Source organism: Pogona vitticeps, chromosome 3 (genome assembly GCF_051106095.1).
Source record: "Pogona vitticeps strain Pit_001003342236 chromosome 3, PviZW2.1, whole genome shotgun sequence".
Classification (NCBI taxonomy): Eukaryota; Metazoa; Chordata; class Lepidosauria; order Squamata; family Agamidae; genus Pogona; species Pogona vitticeps.
This window is the reverse complement of record NC_135785.1, coordinates 243,878,686-243,901,510: the sequence shown is the minus strand read 5'-3', so window position 1 is coordinate 243,901,510 and position 22,825 is coordinate 243,878,686. Positions and strand designations below refer to the sequence as shown.

The 22,825-nt window shown below is 42.0% G+C and overlaps 1 long non-coding RNA gene across 2 annotated transcripts; it reads left to right on the top strand.

Annotated features, from left to right (window-relative positions):
• The first annotated feature begins 330 nt into the window (after positions 1 to 330).
• Positions 331 to 22,824, top strand: LOC110083534 (uncharacterized). Of its 2 annotated transcripts, none has more exons than XR_013543392.1 (3): positions 331 to 412; positions 3,330 to 13,262; positions 22,748 to 22,824. It is a non-coding gene; the product is annotated as an uncharacterized LOC110083534 (long non-coding RNA). The 2 variants fall into 2 exon arrangements; XR_013543391.1 differs by having other exon boundaries at positions 332 to 408.
• The last annotated feature ends 1 nt before the right edge of the window (position 22,825 follows it).

The window sequence follows — 22,825 nt, the reverse complement described above, 5'->3', positions numbered from 1 at the left end:
CAGAGAAGAGCAGCAGAGGAAGGCTCAGAGACGGGAGAACAAGCCATGTCCAGACCATCATGGGAAACCCCGTGGGACAAGTGTTAAAATATTTGTACAGATCAGGTCACTGAGAAATAAATTAAAAGTCTTGAACATATTCACACAGGAAAGCCTGAGTAGATAGAAACAAACTGTATGTAGGTCAGCCAAACACCAGCAGTTGATTTACTGGTAAGGTTTGAGGCTGCAGTTATTTATTATTTATTTATTTATTTAATTTATATCCCGCCTATCTAGTCGTGGTGGACTACTCTAGTTGCCACGGGCAGGTGTTTGCGATTGCAGTGGCTGCAGTCTGTATAAAAGTAACTCAGGCAGAACATTTTGCTACTCCACCTTGCTTATGGGGAGCCATGCTGGCAGTGGGTTCGTGAGTAACCAAGTCATTATGTATTATGTACATGCTGTTATGATGAAATTAAGCTCTTTCAATTAAATGTTAAATACAAAGTATTTTGCTAATTAAGTTTGCCCGTCAGAAGTTTTTGCATCCTGAGATAAGAAGACAAAGCACTGTCTTTCTGTCAGGTCTCTCTCTTTGTCTCCAGAAGGTGACACCTACGCTTATTTAGAGTTCACTGTTTATGTACACATAAGCAGAGTTTTTCAACAACAAGTCCATTCAGGCCAGGCTGAGACCAAATCCAGGCAAGAAAGTACTGTATGGGAACCACAGATGAGGTGGTTCTTCCACCCTCTCCATTAAGGTTAGCTGCAGGTGTACCTGATGAATCAGGCATTCCACAAAAGTCTTCAATTCTACCCCTATGCAATTAGAAGGGGATTTTATTAGGGTTTAATGAAAAGAAAAAAGTGTACTGCCCCTGAAGCAAGAGACAGAATGTGTTATAAAAGTTGGAGTAAACAAGTTGTCACAAAGTAAAGGATTTGTTAAAAACACACGGTGTTCCAGACTCCTCCATCAAGTGTGACGTAGATGAGGGAGAGAAGGGAATTACACAAGATCACATACTGTCATGAACTTTAAGATTGAACATGCTAATTGGGGCCTGTAGATGTAACTCTTTGTTGTTGTTTTAATTTCTATTAACATTGCATGGCCTGACCTTGGGATTAATTTGCTTGGATGTCCACTCCTGGGAAGATTGGCAAACGTTTTAAATCTTTTCTACTTCTGAATAATCTTCCTCACTGCAGAATGGTGGACTTTAAATTGTTTGGAAATGGCCTTATAACCCTTCCCAGATGGATAAGCAGCAACAACTGCTTCTTACTATGATTGCTGATGTGTTAACACACTGAATGCTCCAGACCAGCAAACTGCTAAAACATCAGCTTTTATAGAGGTGGTCACACTTGCTGATGATCACTCAAGGGCTTTTGGTTAGCAGCACCTGGCTGCTACTTAGCCTCTACATTCCTGTGGAAGCATTAAGGGTATACATAGTTTTTAACATATGGCTTTATTTTTGTAAAATAAATCATGATATGGTGAAATATGTCATGTGTCATTGTTCAGCTGAGGTTGTAGTTACCTAATTTTCAGACCTACTAAAGACCATATGATTTTTATTATATCCTGATACTGTACGTAAAACCATAGAATTAAAATAGGTTGTACTTTATTTTTCACATGACTGTATACAACCTCCTTTGTGGCATTTTGAATGCAGTGCTGGTGACCACATATTTATTCTCACCAAACTGTTTAATTTGTTCTCCATCTTACTTTCATGTTCCTAATCTGTACTATATTTTCCTACAAAATCTCCATAGGCTTCTATCTTAGCATTACAATCCTCCACTAAGAACTTTTAAGTATTAATTTCTGATATGTTTTATAACAACTTTTCTTTCTTAATTGAGGTCTTCTTTGCTTTCTTCATCTTTGGGGCATGTACAGTGTTGATGTCTCTGGGATTTGCATTTGGTTTAATAAGCATCACCCATTCAGGGTATGGGATGATATTTGTAATTGCTGCACTTACTTCTTTTATTACTATGATTGCAACTTTATAATGGTGATGGGAATATTATACATCTCTCCGATTATTACCATAATGATCAGTAATAAAAAGTAATTGTATTATGAGTCTTCTGAGATTATAACTCAGGCATTTAGATACATTACTGTACAGACAAAACACAGGCTTATTCAGATAGAATATTTGTTCCCCTACATATACTTGACCATGTGCTGATGCTGTCAATATTTTTCCACCTATTCTGATGATATGAAACTCAGACGGATATTGACAGTAACAGAGTGACAAATAATTAATAAATCCAGCATAAAATAGTATTTGAAATGTGTTCCTAAAGTTTTTTTTAAGGTCGGCATGAAAGACATCTAATTTCCAAAAGAGATTAAGAGTGCAGTGAACCTCTGATGAAAAGGGCTTAGATTGGAAGTCTCCAGTGTTAGTGTTAATCTATTTTTAAGCATACCACATATACATATAAACACCCCAAAATCCAGTACTGTATACAGAATGTTTAATTAGTTCCATAAACTTTTTAAATTAACTTTTTATTTATTCCTTGGAAAGATGCTGATTTCATAGAAGATAAATCGTGTTTTAATGAATGAATGTGCATAGAAACCTCTGAAACATCTGGGCCCAAACTGCACCAAATGGTACATAAAAAAAGGAAAGAACAAATGCTCCATCTGAATGAACCCATTGTGTGCCCAGTATTTATATGTACTTGGCTGATTTTAAGTACAACTAACTTTACTTAATGCAAATATCTGAATGTTCATCATTTCCATTCCTTTTAGTATGTGGATTTTGCATGTCTTGTGCATAGTTCAAAAAACTTATTTTCAGCATAGATATTTTTAGCACCCTTTGGCTTCTTACGGACCCATGATCTTTCTTTTCCAGAAACTGGGCTATTTAACTGCTGCTTGGTATTATTTGAGCTGACTGGAAAACTCAGTGAGTTGTAGCACCCAGTCAGAAGTTTGATTCCCCACAGCATTGCCCAAGAGAAGAGCCAGCCTGTGTAGTCTTGGATAAGCTACAAAGTCCCATGCTCCCAAAAGGAGGGGCTGGTAAACAAATTGTGTACTATATACCAAGGAAATCTTGGCAAGAGTTGCCATGGGTCTGAATAAGCTTGACAGCACATAATTATAATTAATTTATATTTAGTAAAGCTGAGACTTGTATCTATGCAACTCACAAAAGTTGACTCGGGGGTAACACCATTGATTATTAATGCCTGTAATAATAAGTTACAATAATGTAATTGATTTCTGATTATTATGCATTTTGACAGAGAAGCTTACAAACTTAAATTGTTCTTCTCCTTTTGTCCAGGTTCCTGGAGATCTGTTTCCCTCTCTTTGAAGTCTAAGCTGCATTCCTAAAATCTACGTTTTCTGTTATTAAAATGCTAGGAATTGAAGGATTGGTGGGGAAAAACAAATTAATATGAGGAGACACACTGTTGGTGCATCTCTGCTTAAATATCATAACACCACAGCAAAATTTTGGAAAGCATTCTGTATCAAAACATTGCAAGTGGTTAAGTTCTGCATTCTTACTCACGCAACCATTTTGCAGTTTGTAAAAATTAAAAAAAAATCTGTCACCTCATATTTATGGTAAAGTAAATATTTTTCTAACAAGTTTACCTCCAGAAGTCACTGAATATCAACTTCAACTTTCACAAAGAATGAATAACCCCATGGAAATATGCTTGTGTGTGTGACACTCCAACCACTGTCATTCCTGGCCAAGCACTAATTAGCATTTTTGCTCTACAGGATCATAGCCCTGGCAAAGAACAAGCTGCCAACACACAGAGACAGTTCAACAGAAACTCTCAGAGGAGAAACAGTATGTCCACTCACCATCATTGCAGTCTCAATCGGGAAGGGGAGCCAGAAGATGAGAAGTAGCAAAACACTCAGCACCACTCCCTCTTCTTTCCCACAAAGACCTACTATGCATCCAGAATCAGAGATTATGTGATCCAACCGTTGACTACTGCTTATTCTTTCAGCCTACTCTTGATCTCCACACAACTAAAGGATCTGCCCTACATCCTATTCTGTGCAGTAGATAGGTGAAAGCTATAATCAGCAGCACCTAGCCTTTTCTTTATGTTATGACAATGTATTTGTTCAAGCATGTTCCTGTACCCTTGCACACTCCATGGCTTATATGAACGAGGGGGAAATAGTTGTTGTGGGTTTTTCGGGCTCTTTGGCCGTGTTCTGAAGTGTGAACGGGCGGATAAAAGACAAGAAGAGAGGGTGAGCCATCCCCTCATATTATAAAAGAGGAAAAAGATAGAGAGGAGAGAGAGAGAGAGGTAGTGAAAGTTATAGAAAGGGCGAAAGAGCTGGAGGTGGGGAAAAGGGGGAGGAGTTAGGAAAGATGGTGTGAGGGTTCAAATTTTACCTCCTCTGGTTTCAATAGAGACACTGGGGACACTCGCTTTGGTAAATCATAACTATGTTTTATTGGAACATGTAACAGCAAGTCCGTATGTTCAAGCTCAACCTCTGCATTGTCTCTCATCGCCAACGGGTCCCGCGAGGGCATCCAAATGTCTTTATTAAAGGGGTTACAATTTAAGTCATTCTACGGTTCCCTTCACACACAGGTTACTGCTTTCCATCTCAGCAGCTTCTGTTTCAGGATTTAATAACAGGGTGATCTCTTCATTTCATCCCTCCGACTCATAAGGGTCATCCTCTCATTGTAGCAGGGCCTACGGTCCATCAGGTATCCCCTCCTCTGGGCTTCCTCCAGATGCCATAACTGATGTTCCTTTTCCTCCCTTTCTGCTGCCTCCTTTTCTTCCCTAAGCCTCCTGCGCCACTCTCTAGCTTCCGACTCGCCCCAGTAGGAAGGGCATTGCGGCAGCCCCCTTCTCCGTCTGTAATCATTTTCGTACCTAGGGACCCGCACCTTCTCTCCTTTTCCAGTCCATGGGTCTTTTATCCATATCATTTCCCAACCCCCTGGTATTACGTCCACCTCCCCTTTTATATCTCCCATTCCTGCCTCTACAACGGACCTCCCTCTTTCTCCTCTTCCCGCCGAGTCACTCCCAGTCTGAGTGGCCACTGTCATCTTTGACAGTTTCCACTGGTTATCAACTCCCCGCTGTATAGTCTCGACGGGTGGTCTGTCTGTGCCTCTTGTTCCTTTTTGAGGGAGGACGACACTCCGGCGAGAGCTTCTACGCTCTTGCCTTGTGTCTCACAGGCAGGCAGAAAGGGGGTAGATGTTTTCTTGACAACGAAGGAAGGGGAGAAATCAAGGGAAACAAGAAAGGTGGTAGTTTTAGAAGACAAATGGCAGGAGGAAGAAGGAGGACTAAAAGTGTTTAAGATACCTCAGAAGGGAGCAAGAAGAGATGGAAGTTGTGAGAACAAAGAATCAGATATAAAAGGGAGTGAAGCAAAATTGCCAATAGAAGGATTAGGACCCGAAGAATGGACGGTGCTGGTATATACTCTCAAGGACAGGGTCCCTGGAGGAAAGTAATCTGGCCAGGACCTCTCCAACCAAACTAGAAGCCACCCAAGGGAGACTGATCTCATCATCCTTGTTGCAGGACAATATGTGCTGTGAGGGGTGGCTGTTTGAGAAAGCCAAGAGACCAGAAACGATTCGGACATACTCCCCATTGAAGAAAGGAAGTTATGAAGAGACTGTACTGTTGTTATGAATAGATTTTCCTATTGGTGTTGGACATGCTGATCCCATAAAGGTGGTTGTTGAGAGACCTAAGTGTTCTATTAATAAAGAGTTTATTGTTAAAGAACCCTCTCTCTCGTTGTTTCCCGCCAAAACGAAGGAACTGTCAGACTCTGACAAGGAACCTGAACACATGAAGGTTGTTGTTCCTAACGTTTCACCAATCTCTCTGGCCGGCATCTTCAAAGGACAGGAGTCAGAACTCTGTCCATGCTCTGTGCTGAGGGGAAAATAGTCCTAACATGGAGCTTGAAATATAAGAATAGCAAAAACTGCTCTCTTCTTCTATTAAATCACTCTCATAGATACAAGAGTTATGTTACAACAGTGACAATGACACATTTATATCCCACCTTTTCTTTAATAAGCCCATGGAAACACATATTTTGTTCTTCCCACTTTATTCTCAGGATAACCCTGTAAGATAGGTCAAGCTGAGAGGGTGTGGCTGGACCAAGGTCACCAAGTGAGTTTCATAACCAAGTGAGGATCTGAGGTCATGTCCTAATCCAGTCCCCATTAAACACAATAAGATTTCTTTCCCCAAATATGGATTAATTGGACTGAACAAATAAGGTTTACTTAACTGGTGTGCTCTGGTCCATGGGGTCGTGAAGAGTCGGACACAACTAAACGACTAAACACACAACTGTGGACAAGTGCTGTTTGTAAACATTTACATCATCAAAGCTTATGTTCTTGGGGTTAATTTAAGTTCTTTTGCACCACTAATGATATGCTATACATTATGCTGCAGTGTTTAGTTGAGGTGGAAGTAAAGATACTAGAAGTTTGTATCAGTGCGCCTATGCTTTGACTGAGGATGGAGGGGTTTGATCTGTGGTTTGAATTTCCCTGCTTTGTGAGTAGATAGCTTTTTTGTTTTAAACTGATCTTGGTTGTTTGTTTCTTTGTTTTGTTTGTTTGTTTTGACTTTTTAAAGTTAATTGTAGTCCACCAGCTATGTTAGGTTGGTACAGCAAAAAGAAAAGGTAGTCATATATACTACTGCTACCTTTATATGGGTTTGATACTCCACATTGTTGATGCCTTTGAGGAGAGGAGTTTGTTCAGCACCATTATTATACACTTATCTGCATATCTGGCAACATACATAACTTGAAACAACATAAGGCATACCTGCTGATTGTATCAAATGGTCTTTACAGGATAGTTAACAGAAAACTACACATAACTGTAAATTGAACTAGGAGTTTGTATGTTATTGGGAGAAATAAAATCAATTAAATTGTTTGCTGTAAGGGACATGGTGGTGCTGCCACAAAAAGCCTCTGGGCTGCAAGGTTGCAAGATCAGCAATTAGAATCCACACGACGGAGTGAGCTTCCGTCACTTGTCCCAGTTCCTGCCAACCTAGCAGTTCGAAAGCATGTAAAAATGCAAGTAGCTAAATAGGTACCACATCGGTGGGAAGGTAATGGCGTTCTGTGTCTAGTCACGCTGGTCATGTGACCATGGAAACTATCTATGGACAAACGCTGGCTCCATGGCTTGGAAATGGGGATGAGCACCGCTCCCTAGAGTTGGACACGACTGGACAATTGTCAAGGGGAACCTTTACCTTTACCTTTGCTGTAACTGATCTTAGTCAATAGTCTGGTTTCAGCATTTTGAAACATATTAAGTTTCTAAACACTTTTCAAAGGCAGACCCACATAAAGCCCTAATTCTGTTCTCCTGCAATGGGCATAGTATGTACTCTTGTCTTCACCAAACTTGTAAAATGTCAGGCATCCAGATTCAGTGTAGAATTCAGGATTAAATCCAAAAAGGTGTGCTCCTGGATTCATTTCTGAGCCTAGATTTCCCAGTTTCAGTGATGGTTAGGAGTGCCTTTGCAGTTAAAACTACTGTATGTACCAGCTGATCTCATTCTAGACAGGTGTTATATGCCTTAGTTATATCCCAGCTAGATTACTGTAATGCACTCTGCATGGGCCTGCCTTTGGAAAGTGCATGGAAGCTTCAGTAGGTCTAAAACACTGTAGCCAGATTGTTAACTGGGGCTGGTCAGAGAGATCACATAACCCCCTGTTACAGCTGCTCTACTTACTGCTGATCCATTTCCAGACACAATTCCAAGTACTGGCTTTAACCTATAAACCATTAAACAGTTTGGGTCCAAGCTATCTCAAAAACTGTATCTCCCTTTATGTGCCTACCCAGGTGTTAATACCGTAAGATGAAGCCGTTCTCTCAATCCTACCACACTCACAGGTGCATTTTATAAGGACACAAGAGAGGAGCTTCTCTGTGGCTATGCCCAGATTCCGGAATTCCCTTCCACAGGAGGCCAGTCTTCCCAACATCTTTGCTATCCTTCCACAAACAGGCAAAGACCTTTCTCTTCAGACAGGCTTTCCCTTAGCGATTGACTGACTGGGAGACAATAAATGGGGTGATTTATATTTTATTGTTTCTAAATCTTTTTTTATATAATGCTTATACGTAAAATTTGTAATATAATAATATTAATTCTCCTTTATTATTTGTATAGTTTACTGATTTAGCTTTTAATATTGCATTTTTAATATTGTAAGCTGCCTTGGCTCCTTTTTTAGATGGGTAAGGTAAAAATATTTTAACTAAATAAATAAACCACAAGCATATGTCTTTCAGAGGAGTGGGAACCCAGCTCTAACACATGTTGAATTTCTGACTTTAACTGGTCAGGAAAACTTCTGCCTAATTTGGTCTAAGCTTTAAATTATATTATTTTATTTTTATTTTTCTTCACCTAGTCCTTTACCAGTATCAGACAATAGCTGCGAATCAGAACAGTTTCTATGGATTTTTGCAGTAATCCTAGTTGCCATCCAAACTAATTAAATTTGGCTGGGCAGACTAATTCAGCCCGACAGCATGTGAAGAGGAGTGCAGCTTCGTGCTGGATATCTGTGTCTGAAAGTGTTAGAAGTGTTCTGTGGTTCCTGCATCTTTTTCTCTTTCTCCCTGTTTCACATCACCAGAGTTACTTATTACTGTATGAGGCCTGAGTCTACACAATATGAAGCAGATTCCCTGGACAACACAAGGACTTCAAAATATAGTCACATGCCCTATAATCCATATTATGATTTCCCTTTTGGCAATACAGTATATACACTGTTGTCCTTATGCTATAAATCAGACCTCGGCAAAGTGCAGCCTGAGGGCCACATACAGTCCACGAGCTGCTCCTGTCCAGCCCGCGGACAGTTTTAAACATCAAAACCATTTATAGCTTTTTGTCTAAAGTTGATCAGTTGCTTATTTTTAACATACCGCAAAAAAACCTTTTAATATTTGTGAAGAGTAACAAGTTGTTTTTTTTTAAAAAAATCCTAACATCCCTGTTTCATTTTATTTTTAAGTAAAGTTGGTTCGGCCCCCGAACACAGTTCAGATTTTTCATGTGGCTCCCCCATAGAAATTAATTGCCCACCCCTGCTGTAAATAGATGTGAGGATATCTGTTGTGCTAGGATATGGGCACAGACTGGTAAGCTAGAAACAGGGAAGAAAGTTGAGAGGGAAAAAATGATTCATTTGAAAGGTATTGGTGGAACACTTTACAGAAACCATTGACCTCCAGAGAGACAAGTCGGTCTCTCTACAAATTCTCTCTACAAGCAAAAGGCTGAGGGTACCCTGGCAGGGACTCCTCAGAGTGTTTCATTGACCTTCTTGAGTCAAGATGTGATGAGACAGATTTCAGTGGTGGAAGAGACCATGAGAAAACTGTGTGTAATAGAAAACAAACAGAAAAGACTGGGAAACGGGGATTTGACAGGGGGGCAGTATTTTGGCGGGAAAGGGAAAAGATATAAATGGGGAAGAAGGAGGGGGAGTTGTTAGAAGAGAGAGAGGAGGATACGCGCTGTTGGGTGACTGAAGTGAAAGATGAGGAGGAAAAGGATTGGGTTGAAGTAGTAGAAGACGATCCCTGGAGGGGAGAACGGACAGAGTTCAAGGTTCCTAGGGACTATGCTGAGAGTGTGTGGAAAAGACAGACATATTGTAAGCCGCCTTATTGGGGTGTAACTGAGGAGAAGGAACAGAGAAAGAAATTCAGAGACTGGCAAAAGAGGGAGTCCCAGTGGCATGAAAATAGAGCATGTACCAGAAACCCTGGGAGATTCCGTGGGGATAGTGCTTTCCAACCAACACCAGGCAAGAAGGCTTGGGAGCCTTAGGTGGGATAGATTTTTCACCCTTGTCAGTAAGGTTAAGCAATGTTGTGACAGAAGAAACAGACCTATCTCGTAAATGGGCAGTACAAGGAGTTTAGTTCTACACCTCTGCATGTTGAGAGGGATTTGTTATGGAAATAAAGCTTATGAAACAAGAGGACAAATCAGTTACTAATGTTGTCAATAGTAATCTGCTAAAAAGAATGGAACCTTTGATGTTAACGGATGGCGTCCGTGAGTCTTCTGTGTAATAACCAGCGGAGAAGAGAGAAGGGGAAACTGTACCCAGTCACAAAGTGATAATGCTAAGCTAGTTTTGGTGTATAATTAGATAACAAGACTCACTGGAAAAGATAAAAATTCTGAGTAAAGTTGAAAGCAGGGGGAAAGGGAATAGCAAACATATGGATTCACTGAACAAAGGAAACCCATCTTTCAGTTTGCAAGACTTGAGCAGGGTTGTGAGTGATAAGAACTTTCAGAAATCACCAATTCACAGGGTCAGAAGATACTTAATGGCATATACAATAGCAATAATATCATGCCCTGAAGGTTCCATATTTCATTAGGACTCTAATAATCTCCATTCTGCCACCAACCTCATTCTCAAATAGTGCACACAACAGGCTCCAGGACAGGAGTTCCACAAAGGCTTGAAAAAATGTTATTATCTTCTGCAGTTAAAATAGAAAGAAACAATGGGGGGGGGGGACAAGAAAGAAAAGGAAACATAGAATAAAATCTTAATTTCCCCTGCTTGTTTGTGTAAAAGTTGGCTTTTCTAACCTACTGTCTCCGTTTTAAAAAATGGTTATGAAAATAAATATTTGATAGCGAATAACTGTTTGATGGGACGTGGTGGTGCTGCAGGTTAAACCGTAGAAGCTTCTGTGCTGTAAGGTCAGAAGGCCAGCAGTCGTAAGATCGAATCCACACGACGGAGAGAGCTCCCATCGCTTGTCCCAGCTCCTGACAACATAGCAGTTTGAAAGCATGTAAATGCGAGTAGATAAATAGGTACCACCACGGTAGGAAGGTAACAGTGTTCTGTGTCTAGTCGTGCTAGCCACGTGACCACGGAAAGTGCCTATGGACAAACACTGGCTCTACGGCTTGGAGACAGGGATGAGCATTGCGCCCTAGAGTCGGACACAACTGGACTAAATGTCAAGGGGAACCTTTACCTTTACCTAACTGTTTGATATTTGTATACACAGTGAGAACATGCAAGTGAATGATGCTGAGTGGATGAGAAACAGCATGCGACATTTCTTGCTACTGCGCAGACAGAAGCTGAGAGAAAAGAGAGTCAGAGTTAGCACAAATGAGAGTGTGTGTTCAGAAGGACTTCGTGGTCACGTTTCTTCTTCAATTTCTGCTAAGTAAACTTTTTCATTATTGTCGGATAAAGTGACCAATATTATCACAGTGAATTTCGTAACAATACATTTTGGCTGAGCCTCAGAATGGATAGCTGACTGAATTTGAAATGTAAAAGAACTGATTATGTTGATGATGGTGCATCCTCTTCAAAGCAAAATCTTCCAGTCATCTTTAAAAGGGTCGCCATTATAGCAAGGAATATGTCAGCAAGACCCTTCATGAAAAACTTTAAATACATATTCAATGTACTCTAGGCTTTTAAATATTAAACAAAAGATATTTAAAGGAGGTCCGTGGTAAAGAAGAGGTTAAGAACCACTGGTTTAAAGTTATAATACACATGAAGAAGTAGAAAGAAAACATTTTCCATTACAAACCCCAAGATTAAGGAAGGGTGGTTCTTAAATCAGCAGTCATTTATGGGAACAAAAGCAGATGGTATGGCCTGCCATTAATGGTTAAAAATAGCAAAACACTGTTTACAACCAGGATGGTTTCTGAGACTGTACTGTAAATAGAATCAATGATTGGATCCAGGCTAGTCATATTTAGGATAGGTCCCCACTGAAATCAACACAACTTTAGCAGGGCTTGGAAAGGGCTGTTTAGTTGTTATTGTTTTACAAAATAGTAAAGTGCCAGTTGCAGTTGCAAGGCCTAGGAGATGAATTAGTTACAATTACAGTTTAGAAAACTTAGAAGTGTTTTCCAAGTACAGTAGTTTATTTTTGTGTAATTTTTAGTAATAATTTTAATAGGTCTACTCTTAATATGAATGACTAAGTCTAAAGCCAATTTAATGTTTATGTGATACAAGAATAAAAGGCAACAAGCAAGCACATGCTTACCTACTTACCAAATTTGGTTTTGAACAAGTTAAACTGTCATAATTCCCCACAAAGAATCCTGGTGATTGTAGATCAGTCATGGTACTGTAGTTGGTGATCTACAACAAGGATGCTAAAAAGGTAAATCTGAATCTACTAGATTTTGAGGTAATTTGCTGATTAGTAAGAATCTCTGGCTCCCAATTGTTTAAAATAGTAGCAGCAAATTAACTCTTAACCTTTCTGTCCTAAATTATTTTGCTGAAAGAAAGGAAGTATGTACTGTGTAAGAATTTGTGGATTTTGTGTGGAAGGATTGTGAACTTTGTTAAGTTCTGGTGCTCAAAACATATTTGAGGACTCAAATTTTTCTACATTTATGTCATTTGGATCAGTCTCTGTTTGGTGACTCTTGGGAGTTGTACAGTGAAAACAAGTAGATCTTGCAAATCTGATGTCACAATCTTGAACTTCAACTGGAAGTACAGTATTTTCTGTAACAGCACCTTCATTGTGGAATTCTATTCTTGAAGAAGTCAGATCAGACCCCTCTATGTTTCTGTGAAGATTATCAGTCATCCAGGTGTGGTTATCTGGAAGTTGCATCATAGCAACTGGACTTTCACTATTCATCCAAGCAGCTTCTTCAGAAGCTGGTAGGAGTTGGTAGGAGATCCCTGATATTGGAATATGAGGGAGGGGGGAACTGATATCAAAATGCAAGTCATTTCCCTCAAGACTTCAGGAGGAATGATCTGCATTGTACACCCATCTCCTCCCGCCACTAGAGCAGTGGTTCCCAACCTTGGGTCCCCAGATGTTCTTGGAATAAAAGTCTGTGAGGGTTCACCAGGGGTCTCCTCTATTTTAGACACAGGCGTAAGAGGCTCTCGAGTTGGAAAATCACAACTGCGTTTTACTGGTAACTCAAACAACAATCCTTATTTTCACGGTTAGTCTTAACATTGTCTCTTGCTGCCAACAGGTCCCACGAGGGCAACCAAACTTCTTTGGTAAATGGGTTATAGTCTAAATAATTCTAGGGTCCCGTGGTAAACGGATTGCTGTCATCGAAGTCCAGAGGATCAGCCCCTGGGTCTATCAACTGGGTCTCTTCATCTCTTAATAAGAACGGTAGGTGATCACTTTCTATCTTTGCCCAGCTGTAAATCCCTTAACCGAGCTGGCTACAGGGAAATTAACACAGAATCTACCACACTACTTCCCCTCCCTGAAATGAAAGTAAATTCTTCACAGTTATCAAACAAATAATTGCCATTAGCAATATGAAGAGAAAGGCGTACAGCCATCCAGTCTAGGCATCCTTCAGTCTCGAGAGACTATGATAACATGCTCTGTATGGCGGACTTGGAACAGCGTTTAGTGTGGCTGAGAAGGCCAATACGAGAGTGACAATCCCCTCCACACTGAAAACAAATACAATCTGTCCCATGTTCTGCTCCCTGATTTTACTGGTTTCGGGACTGCTTCTTTGCCTCAGCCTGCTGAACAAGTGCCTCTTCAAGTTGGGAGAGGCCATGTTGCATTGTCTGCTTCCAGGCTGAACACTCAGATGTCAAGGTTTCTCATCCTTTCAGGTCCATTCCTAGGGCCTGCAGATCCCACTTGCAGATATTCTTGTGTCACAGCTGTGGTCTCCCTGTGGGGTGCTTTCCCTGCACTACTTCTCCATATAGGAGATATTTTGGAATCTGACCATCAGCCATTGTTAGACCAAAGTCTTGGTAGGCCATGCTAAAATGATTCATGGGTTGTTGGAGGTCTTCAGCAGAGTAGGCAACAATGGCTACATCATCGGCGAAGAGAAAGTCCCACATGCATTTCAGTTGGACGTTGGTCTTTGCTCTCAATCTAGAGAGATGAAAGAGTTTTCCATCTGATCTAGTCCGGAGATAGACACCTTCTGTTGCAGTTCCAAAGGTGTGCTTCAGTATGACAGCAAAAAAGGTCCCTAAAAGGGTTGGTGCGAGGACACAGCCCTGTTTCACTCCATTTCGGATGTCAAAGGGATCTGATGTTGAGCCATCAAAAACTACAGTGCCCTTCATTCCCTCATGAAAGGACCTGATGATATTGAGGTGGACATCCAATCTTGAGAAGTATTTTAAAAAGGCCATCCCTGCTAACCAAATCAAAGGCCTTTGTGAGATCTATGAAGGCCACAAAGAGTGGCTGTTGTTGTTCCCTACATTTCTCCTGCAACTGTCTGAGGGAGAATACCATGTCAGTGGTGGATCTATTAGCTCGAAATCCACATTGTGATTCTGGATAGACTCTGTCTGCAAGCATCTGAAGTCTTTTCAGTACAATACGGGCAAGCAGCTTCCCTACAATGCTAAGAAGAGAGATGCCACTGTAGTTATTGCAGTCGCTCCTGTCTCCTTTGTTCTTGTACAAGGTGACGATGTTTGCATCCTTCATGTCCTGTGGTACACTCCATCTTCCCTCCAGCAAAGACGAAAGACTTCATACAGTTTGGTGGTGATGATCTCTTTACAGCACTTCAGCACTTCAACAGGGATGTTATCCTTTCCAGGTGCCTTGCCAGAGGCGAGGTAATCCAAGGGTGCTTTTATTTCTGCTAAAGTTGGTTCGCTGTCCAACTATTCCAAGACAGGCAGACGCTCAATGTTATTTAATGCTTCTTTGGTTACTACATTCTCTCTGGAATATAGCTCAGAGTAGTGCTGTACCCAGCGGTCCATCTGCTGTGCTCGGTCCTGAGTGATCACGGCTGTAGCAGACTTCAAGGGAGCTGGTTGCACCTCACTAGGTAGCTACCACCCGCCTTAAGCTGGGCAGTCCCCATCCAGTAAGGTGCTACATCGCCACAGTCTGTTAACCTCACGGAGTGCGTGGGGTTTAGGGTGAAAGCCGACAAGCAGATCGATAACCCTGCACCATGCAACAATCGTAAAAAAACTTCTGCCCTAAAGTTGGGCACCTGGAATGTTCGGACAATGACCCCTGCCTTTTCTGAAAACCTGCAAGAAATAGACAATGTGCGCAAGACAGCTGTCATTGTCATGGAACTGAGTAGACTGCAGATAGACATTGTTGCCCTGCAAGAAACAAGATTGCCAGGCTTGGGATCTGTAAAAGAAAAGAAAAAACTTCTCATTTGTCTGGCAGGGAAAACCACTGAATGAGACCAGGGAATATGGTGTTGGCTTTGCAGTTAGAAATACTCTGCTGAGATCCATTGTTCCACCTGCTGTGGGGAGTGAAAGAATCCTGTCTCTGCAGCTCCACTCATTAGCAGGACTGGTCACCCTCATTAGTGCATATGCACCAACACTGTCGTCCACAACAGAAGTGAAAGACAAATTCTACGGCGATCTGGCAGCTACTATCAAAAAAGTCTCTGAGAGAGAGCCACTGTTCATTCTCAGAGACTTTAATGATAGAGTTGGTGCTGATCACAATTCTTGGCCCACTTGTCTAGGCCGTTTTGGCATTGGGAAGATGAACGAAAATTGCCAACGCTTGCTGGAGTTTTACTGTTATTATGGTCTTTGTGTCAGCAACACATTCTTTAATACAAAGCTTCAACACAGAGTTTCCTGCAGACATCCAAGATCCAAGCATTGGCATCAGCTCGACTTGATCCTCACTAGCCTTCCTAGTATTATGATCACACACAGTTACCAGAGTTCTGATTGCGATACTGATCATTCCCTGGTGCGTAGTAGAGTAAAACTGTGAACAAAGAGATTGTATCACACGAAAAAGGAAGACCACATATTGACATCAACAAGACTCGCTATCAAAGAAAAGTGGAGGAATTTGCCCAAGCACTTGAGGAAATCCTTCCAGTCCTGGCTGATGCAAATACACCTGAACAATGGGAACATTTAAAGAATGCTGTGTATAATACCGCCTCGTCCACATTTGGCAAGAAGACCTTAAAGATGGCCAACTATTTCGAAGCCCATTCGGAGGAGTTGATGCCTGCCATCGAGGATAAGAGGAGAGCTCTAGTAGCATACAAAGCCTGTCTTAGTGAGTATAATTTGCAAGCTCTTTGAGCTGCTCGTAGCCAAATCCAAAAGGCTGCCCGGAGATGTTCCAACGATTATTGGCTTCAGCTCTGCTCTCGGATACAGATAGCAGCAGACACAGGTAACATCAAAAGAATGTATGATGGTATCAAACAGGCTTTAGGTCCAATACAGAAGAAATCTGCTCCCTTCAGTAATGTATACATGCTAAAAATTCTAGCTTGTTCTAGGACTACTTTATTTGGAAATTTTCCTGCCAGGTGATACCAAAAATGTGTCAGAGACAATGCATATGGAATATGTTCAACTTCCTCTCCTGCCGTGTACAAAGGGTCCAGGACTCACTGCAGTATAGGAGTGTACTCAGGACACAGGCTCTATAGACCTGGATCTTGGTATATGCCGTCAGCTTCTTATTAAGCCATACTCTCTTCATGAGTCTAGAGAAGCCATCCAAGCCAAGCATAATCCACTGTAGTTGGTCTTCAAATCTTTTGCTAGTCTATAATTCCACATGGCATAAGTCTGTACTAGTAACGCATCCAGAAGATTGAAAGAGGGGACAAGAATGAACCCTCAAATCATAGACCAATAAGCCTTCTCTCTATAGTGGGGAAGCTTTATGCCAGACACTTAAACTGAGCTCATGGATGGAGTTGGAGAACATTTTAGGACATGAACAGGCTGGCTTCAGAAAGAATTGCTCCACCTTTGACCACTGTATAGTTTTAAACTATCTTGCAGAGAAGTGGGCCCTCACGGAAACGGCCTGTTTACAGATTTTATAGACTTAAAGTCTGCCTTTGATTCAATTCTCAGAGAAGAACTATGGAAAAAACTTGATTTTTCCTTGATTGATAAAAGGCTTCTATACCTTATTAGAAGCCTCTATCAACAGTCCACAATGAAGGTAAGATGTGGAGTGGAGGGAATTTGGCAAACCCCATTCGATGGAGAGAGGAGTTTGCCAAAGTTGCATATTGGCACCCACACTACTCAACTTGTATCTCAATGACCTATCTAAAAGTTGTTTAGCACCAGAATATCACCCCCCGAAATTGCCTAAAATCAATGTACACCTGCTACTATATGCAGACTATGTGCTTATCATGTAACTCTCAGAATTTGGCTTTAAACGAATCATACGTGCCTTTATGAGCTATTGCAGAAATACTAACAATCAATTTTGAGAAAACCAAAATAATGAACTTCTCTATAGTAAAATCAAAGACTGTGTCATAGTGGGTCAGTGGATAGAACAGGTTAAAAATTTCAAATACCTGGGAATTAATTTTTCACGCTCCCTGTCTTGGTTCTACCACAGACAATCAGCAGTACAGGTGGCCAATAACACAAGTAAACCATTTAGACCAGTGGTCCCCAACCTTTCTAGCCCTGCGGACCAGCTGGGGAAAGCAGAGCACCCCCTGTGCTCATGCACATGCGTGCGCTTGTGTGCAAAGGAGTGGGGGATGCTCATGCGCAAAAGGCGGCGCAGCATTCAGGGGGCAATTGTGCACATGCATGAAGGGGTGGGGGAGTGCACTCGTGCGCACAGGTGCAAACTGGCTGTGCGGGGGGAGTGCATGCGGGTGAGGTCTTTCTCCGCGGCCTGGTCCAGCTCAGCCCACGGACCATCACCGGGCCACGGACCGGGGGTTGGGGAATGTCTGGCATAGACAAATTCACTATGTCCAGGATGGGGAGCTGATTTATGCAGTCAAGCATAAAATCTTTGCACAGCTTGTGAGGCCCCTGTACAGGAGGCCTATGTAGGAGTGCCGTCGCTCCCGTCGTGGACCCGAAATACTCAAACCTCACCCCCTCCTTCTCCACCCCGTCGCGTGGATAAGCAGGTTGACACTGCGGAATTAGGATCAGTACTAGAAGAACCAGGGACCAAAGGGATAGGGGTAGATACCCAGGACTTATCCCAGGTGCTGAAGGAGTTAACCCTGGCTCAACAGGAGGGAAAGGTTTTGGCGGGAAAAGGGAGGAGATTGAGGCTGCCGTGGGGGATATAAGAGAAAAATGGGAGGAGATCCCAGGAGGCTGGGAATGGATCTGGTTAGAGGATCCATGGACGGGCAAATGGGAACAAGTAAAAGTGCCCCATGAAGAGGCGGAGAGGCGAAGGAGGAATGGTTTGAAACCCCGACCCTCTTATTGGGGTGAAACTGAGGCAAAGGAGTGGAGGCGCAAGTTGAGGGAGGAGAAAGAGGCCGTGCTTAGGGAGATAGAAAAGAAAAAGGCATGGCATTTGGTTTGAAGGACCCTGGTTTGAAGGCACCGGAGAGGAGTCGCCCTTATGGGGATGGAGCGGCGACGAAGAAACCCTTCCCTTGATTCTGCCGGGCAATGAGATCCCTAAAAGTGAAAGGCCAGTGACAGATTTAACTGGACCTTGGACTGTAGGAGAAACCAACCCCTTTTTGGGCAAAGCATGGACACTCTTGCTCCCAGGGTTTGAGGGGCAAGAGAAGTTAAAGGTTCCGTTACAAACAGTTCCTGTTGAAGATAATGTTCCAATAAATAGTGACTCTGTTAAAATGTTCAAACCGTCTCAGCCTTTATTGAATGTGACTGACCCACTAACACATGAACCCTCACACAGCTATTGTATGGTATTGCTGTTTGGATTACGTGTTTCAACCCCTCGATTGAAAGTGCATTATCAAATATGTTGTGATCCTTATTTGCCATGTCTCGATGCACCTCTTCAGCCGGTTTGCAGCTTGAAGCTGGAATGCCCTCAGTAGAATGCCAAGCGTGGCTACATGCATTTCGTTATTAGGTAAAGGTGGTCTATGCCCCAATAACCAGTGGCTACCTATACTATTTGCAGAAATATGTCTTTGCCAGTTCATGGCATAAGGGATTCATAGAAAAACTAAATCTCTTAGGCTTTTCTAGGGACTTCTTACTGAGACAGCCTCAAGGTAGCATTAAGCCAATACTTTGTTGTTGTTTAGTCATTAAGTCGTGTCCGACTCTTTGTGACTCCAGGGGCAAGAGCACTCAGGCCGTCCTGTCTTCCACTGCCTCCCGGAGTTTTGTCAAATTCATGTTGGTAGCTTCAGTGACGGTGTCCACCCATCTCATCCTCTGTCATCTCCTTCTCCTTTTGCCTTCATACTTTCCCAATACAGGGTCTTTTCCAGGGAGTCTTCTCTTCTCATGAGATGCCCACAATATTGGAGCCTCAGCTTCAGGATTTGTCCTTCCAGTGACCACTCAGGGTTGATTTCTTTCAAAATGGATAGGTTAGTTCTCTTTGCAGTCCAGGGGACTCTCAAGAGTCTCCTCCAGCACCACAATTTAAAAGCATAAATTCTTCAGCAGTCAGCCTTCTTTATGGTCCAGCTTTCACTTCCATACATTGCTACTGGAAAAACCATAGCTTTGACTACTGGAAAAACCATAGCGTTGATTATTCGGACTTTTGTTGGCAAGGTGATGTCTCTGCTTTTTAAGATGCTGTCTAGGTTTGTCATCACTTTCCTCCCAAGTAGCAGGTGTCTTTTAATTTCGTGGCTGTTGTCACCATCTGCAGTGTTCATGGAGCCCAAGAAAGTAAAATCTGTCACTGCCTCCATATCTTCCCCTATTTGCCAGGAGGTGATGGGACCAGTGGCCATGATCTTAGTTTTTTTATGTTGAGCTTCAGAGCGTTTTTTCCACTCTCCTCTTTCACCCTCATTAAGAGGTTCTTTAATTCCTCCTCACTTTCTGCCATCAGAGTGGTATCATCTGCATATCGGAGGTTGTTGATATTTCTTCCAACAATCTTAATGGGCTTGGGATTCATCCATTCCAGCCTTTCACATGATGTATTCTGCATATCAGTTAAATAAGCAGGGAGACAATGTACAGCCGTGTTGTACTCCTTTCCCAATTTGTAACCATTCAGTTGTTTCTTATCCAGTTCTAACTGTTGCTTCCTGTCCTACATACTGTATAAATTTCTCAGGAGATAGATAAGGTGGTCAGGCACTCCCATTTCTTTAAGAACTTGCCATACATTGGTACCCCGCCTTACGAACTTAATCCGTATTGGAACGGTGTTCACAAGTCAAAAAGTTTGTAGGTCGAGCCACCATTTCTCATAGGAATGCAGTGAAAACCAATAAATGCATTCCAAGGGAAGAAAAAAATACCCTCTAAAAATTAAAATAAAACACTGCAAGTCCCACGCTGGGACTGCAAAAACACAAAAACCAAAACCATACAAATCCAAAAATAAACATTGGAGCAAGTCCCACGTTGGGACTGCAAAAAAATCACCGAAAAACAAAACAACACAGCACAGAAACATAACCCCCCAGGCCAAACCCACTGTGCAAAAGCCACTCAGAATGGTTTTTAAAAAGCAGAAAACAGCAAGTACCCGTCCGAAGCCTCCTGGGGGGTCCCCCACTGCTGTGACCATCACCGGCATGAGGCTTGAGCCTGGCCGGGGTGCTTCAGCCGGTCACCCCCGGCTGCGGCGGAAACAGCGGTTGCCCAGTGCCGGGATACTTGAGCTCGTCGGGTTTCAGCTCAAGCTTCCCGGTGCTGGGTGACTGCTGCCTCCAATTGCAGTGGCGAGGGTCTCCCAGGGCTTCCCCACCGCCATTGGAGACCTCCTGGGGGTCCAATCGCGGCAGCGGGGGAGCAATTTAAAATTTCCCGCCCTTTTCCGCCGCCGCGATTGGGCTCCCAGGAGGTCTCCCAGGGCTTCCCGACCGGCATCGGAGACCTCCTGGGGGTCCTTTTTCCTAACCGTTGGGGCAAAAGAGCAGCCTCTTTGCCACCAACGGCTTGAATGGAACAAAAAAAAGGGCAGGGGAAATTTGAATTTCCCGCCCTTTTCCCCTGCCTTTTTTTCGTTTGTAGGTCGAGGCTCCGTTCGCAAGTCGATGCAGATTTTTGAGAACTGAGCAGTTCGTAAGTTGAAATGTTTGTAGGTAGGGACATTTGTAAGTCGAGGTCCCACTGTAGTTTGTTGTGGTCAACACAAAGGCTCTTGCGTAGTCAATGAAGCAGAAGTAGATGTTTTTGTGGAACTCTCTGGCTTTCTTCATAAGCCAGCGTCTGTTAGCATGTTAGAAAAAGCCAATACTTATTCAACGTAGTAAAGATATATACCTTCAGTACGCTCTAGCTTGTGCAAATAGGACTTATTCACCGCTGTGTTTTGGCCTAAATTTTAACTTCCCCAAGCCAGCTAACTATACCAAATTACACTACCAAGATATTGCTTCTTCTTTTCAAGGGCTAGATTTAATTGCTTTCCCTCAGCCCTTTTTAAAGGGTGTTTTAATAATATCCCATACAGTGAAAGGTTCTCTCCTTGTGGGATAGAAATTATTGAGACCCTGTCACACATCATTTTAGAATGTAGTTTATATAGGAACAAACATATATCTCGATTTAACCACGAGTAACATGCTATCTGAAGTTTCTGCTGTCCGGAGATAATCAACTAATAATACATTTAGTGGCTAAGTTTTTATTTTCAGCTATGAGAATTCGCAAAACACTATAGCAAGATTTTTATACTATACTATGTATTTATTCTATGTATTTACCTGTGTATAATCAGGTCTATGAACGCATAATAAAACTTACCATACCTTACCTATTAATAATAGCTCACTGGGGAAGTGGAATGGATAAAAACACTCCGTACGTATCTCACTTACCAAGAAAATCCTAGGGTCTCTATATGTCAGTTCCAACTTGATGGCACATGACAACAATGAATGATATGTACAGTGGTACCTCAATTTACATACTTAATCCATATTGGAATGGCATTTGTTCATTGAAAACTTCGTAAGTTGAGGAAAGATTTCCTATAGGAATGCATTGAAAACCATTTAATCCGTTCAGGCTGTTTTTTGTTCGTATGTCAAGGTGCTGTTCGTAAGTAGAGGCATTAGTTCCCATAGGAACTAATGCAAAGCTGGTTAATCTGTACTCTACCACTAGGGGGATAATTTTTAAAATATTTTTCTTCTTCTTTTGACCTAAGATGAACTTAGGTTAAAAAAAAGAGCAGGAAAAGGTTTTTTGCGTTCCAAAGTCGAGGCTCCGTTCACAAGTCGAAGCAACATTTTGCGAATAGAGCCGTTCGTAACTTGAAATGTTCGCAAGTGGAGATGTTCGTTAGTAGAGGTACAACTGTACAAGTTGCTCTACCAGATGACTGAATCCATTAACAAATATTAGCCTTCATCCAAGGGAAAAAAGTAGAATCTAAGTGCTATAAGATTGGGAAGGTTTCCATTCAGTTTACACAGACCAGAATCTTATTGCTGATTTATGCTTGCTTAAGGGAAATCATGCAGATTTGAGCAACAAATTGCTTATAATTAATGGGGTGTTGGTTGAATTCCTTAGCACATGGCTAATTCCATGTGATTTCCTTTACCCAAATTTAAATTAGCTATGCATCAGGGCAATTAAGGGTTGAGGCACATCCATTTCTTTTAGAACAACCTATACTATTCCCTGACTAACACCTTCATAGGCTTTGGTATAATTTATAAAGCATGAACTGATCTTCTGCAAGATATATTTGCAATGTGATTTCTGGTATCTCTTCTGTTTCAGAATCCAACCAGAATATCGGGCATTTACTGTTTGATATAAAGTAAAATTGGGACGTGGTGGCGCTGCGGGTTAAAACAG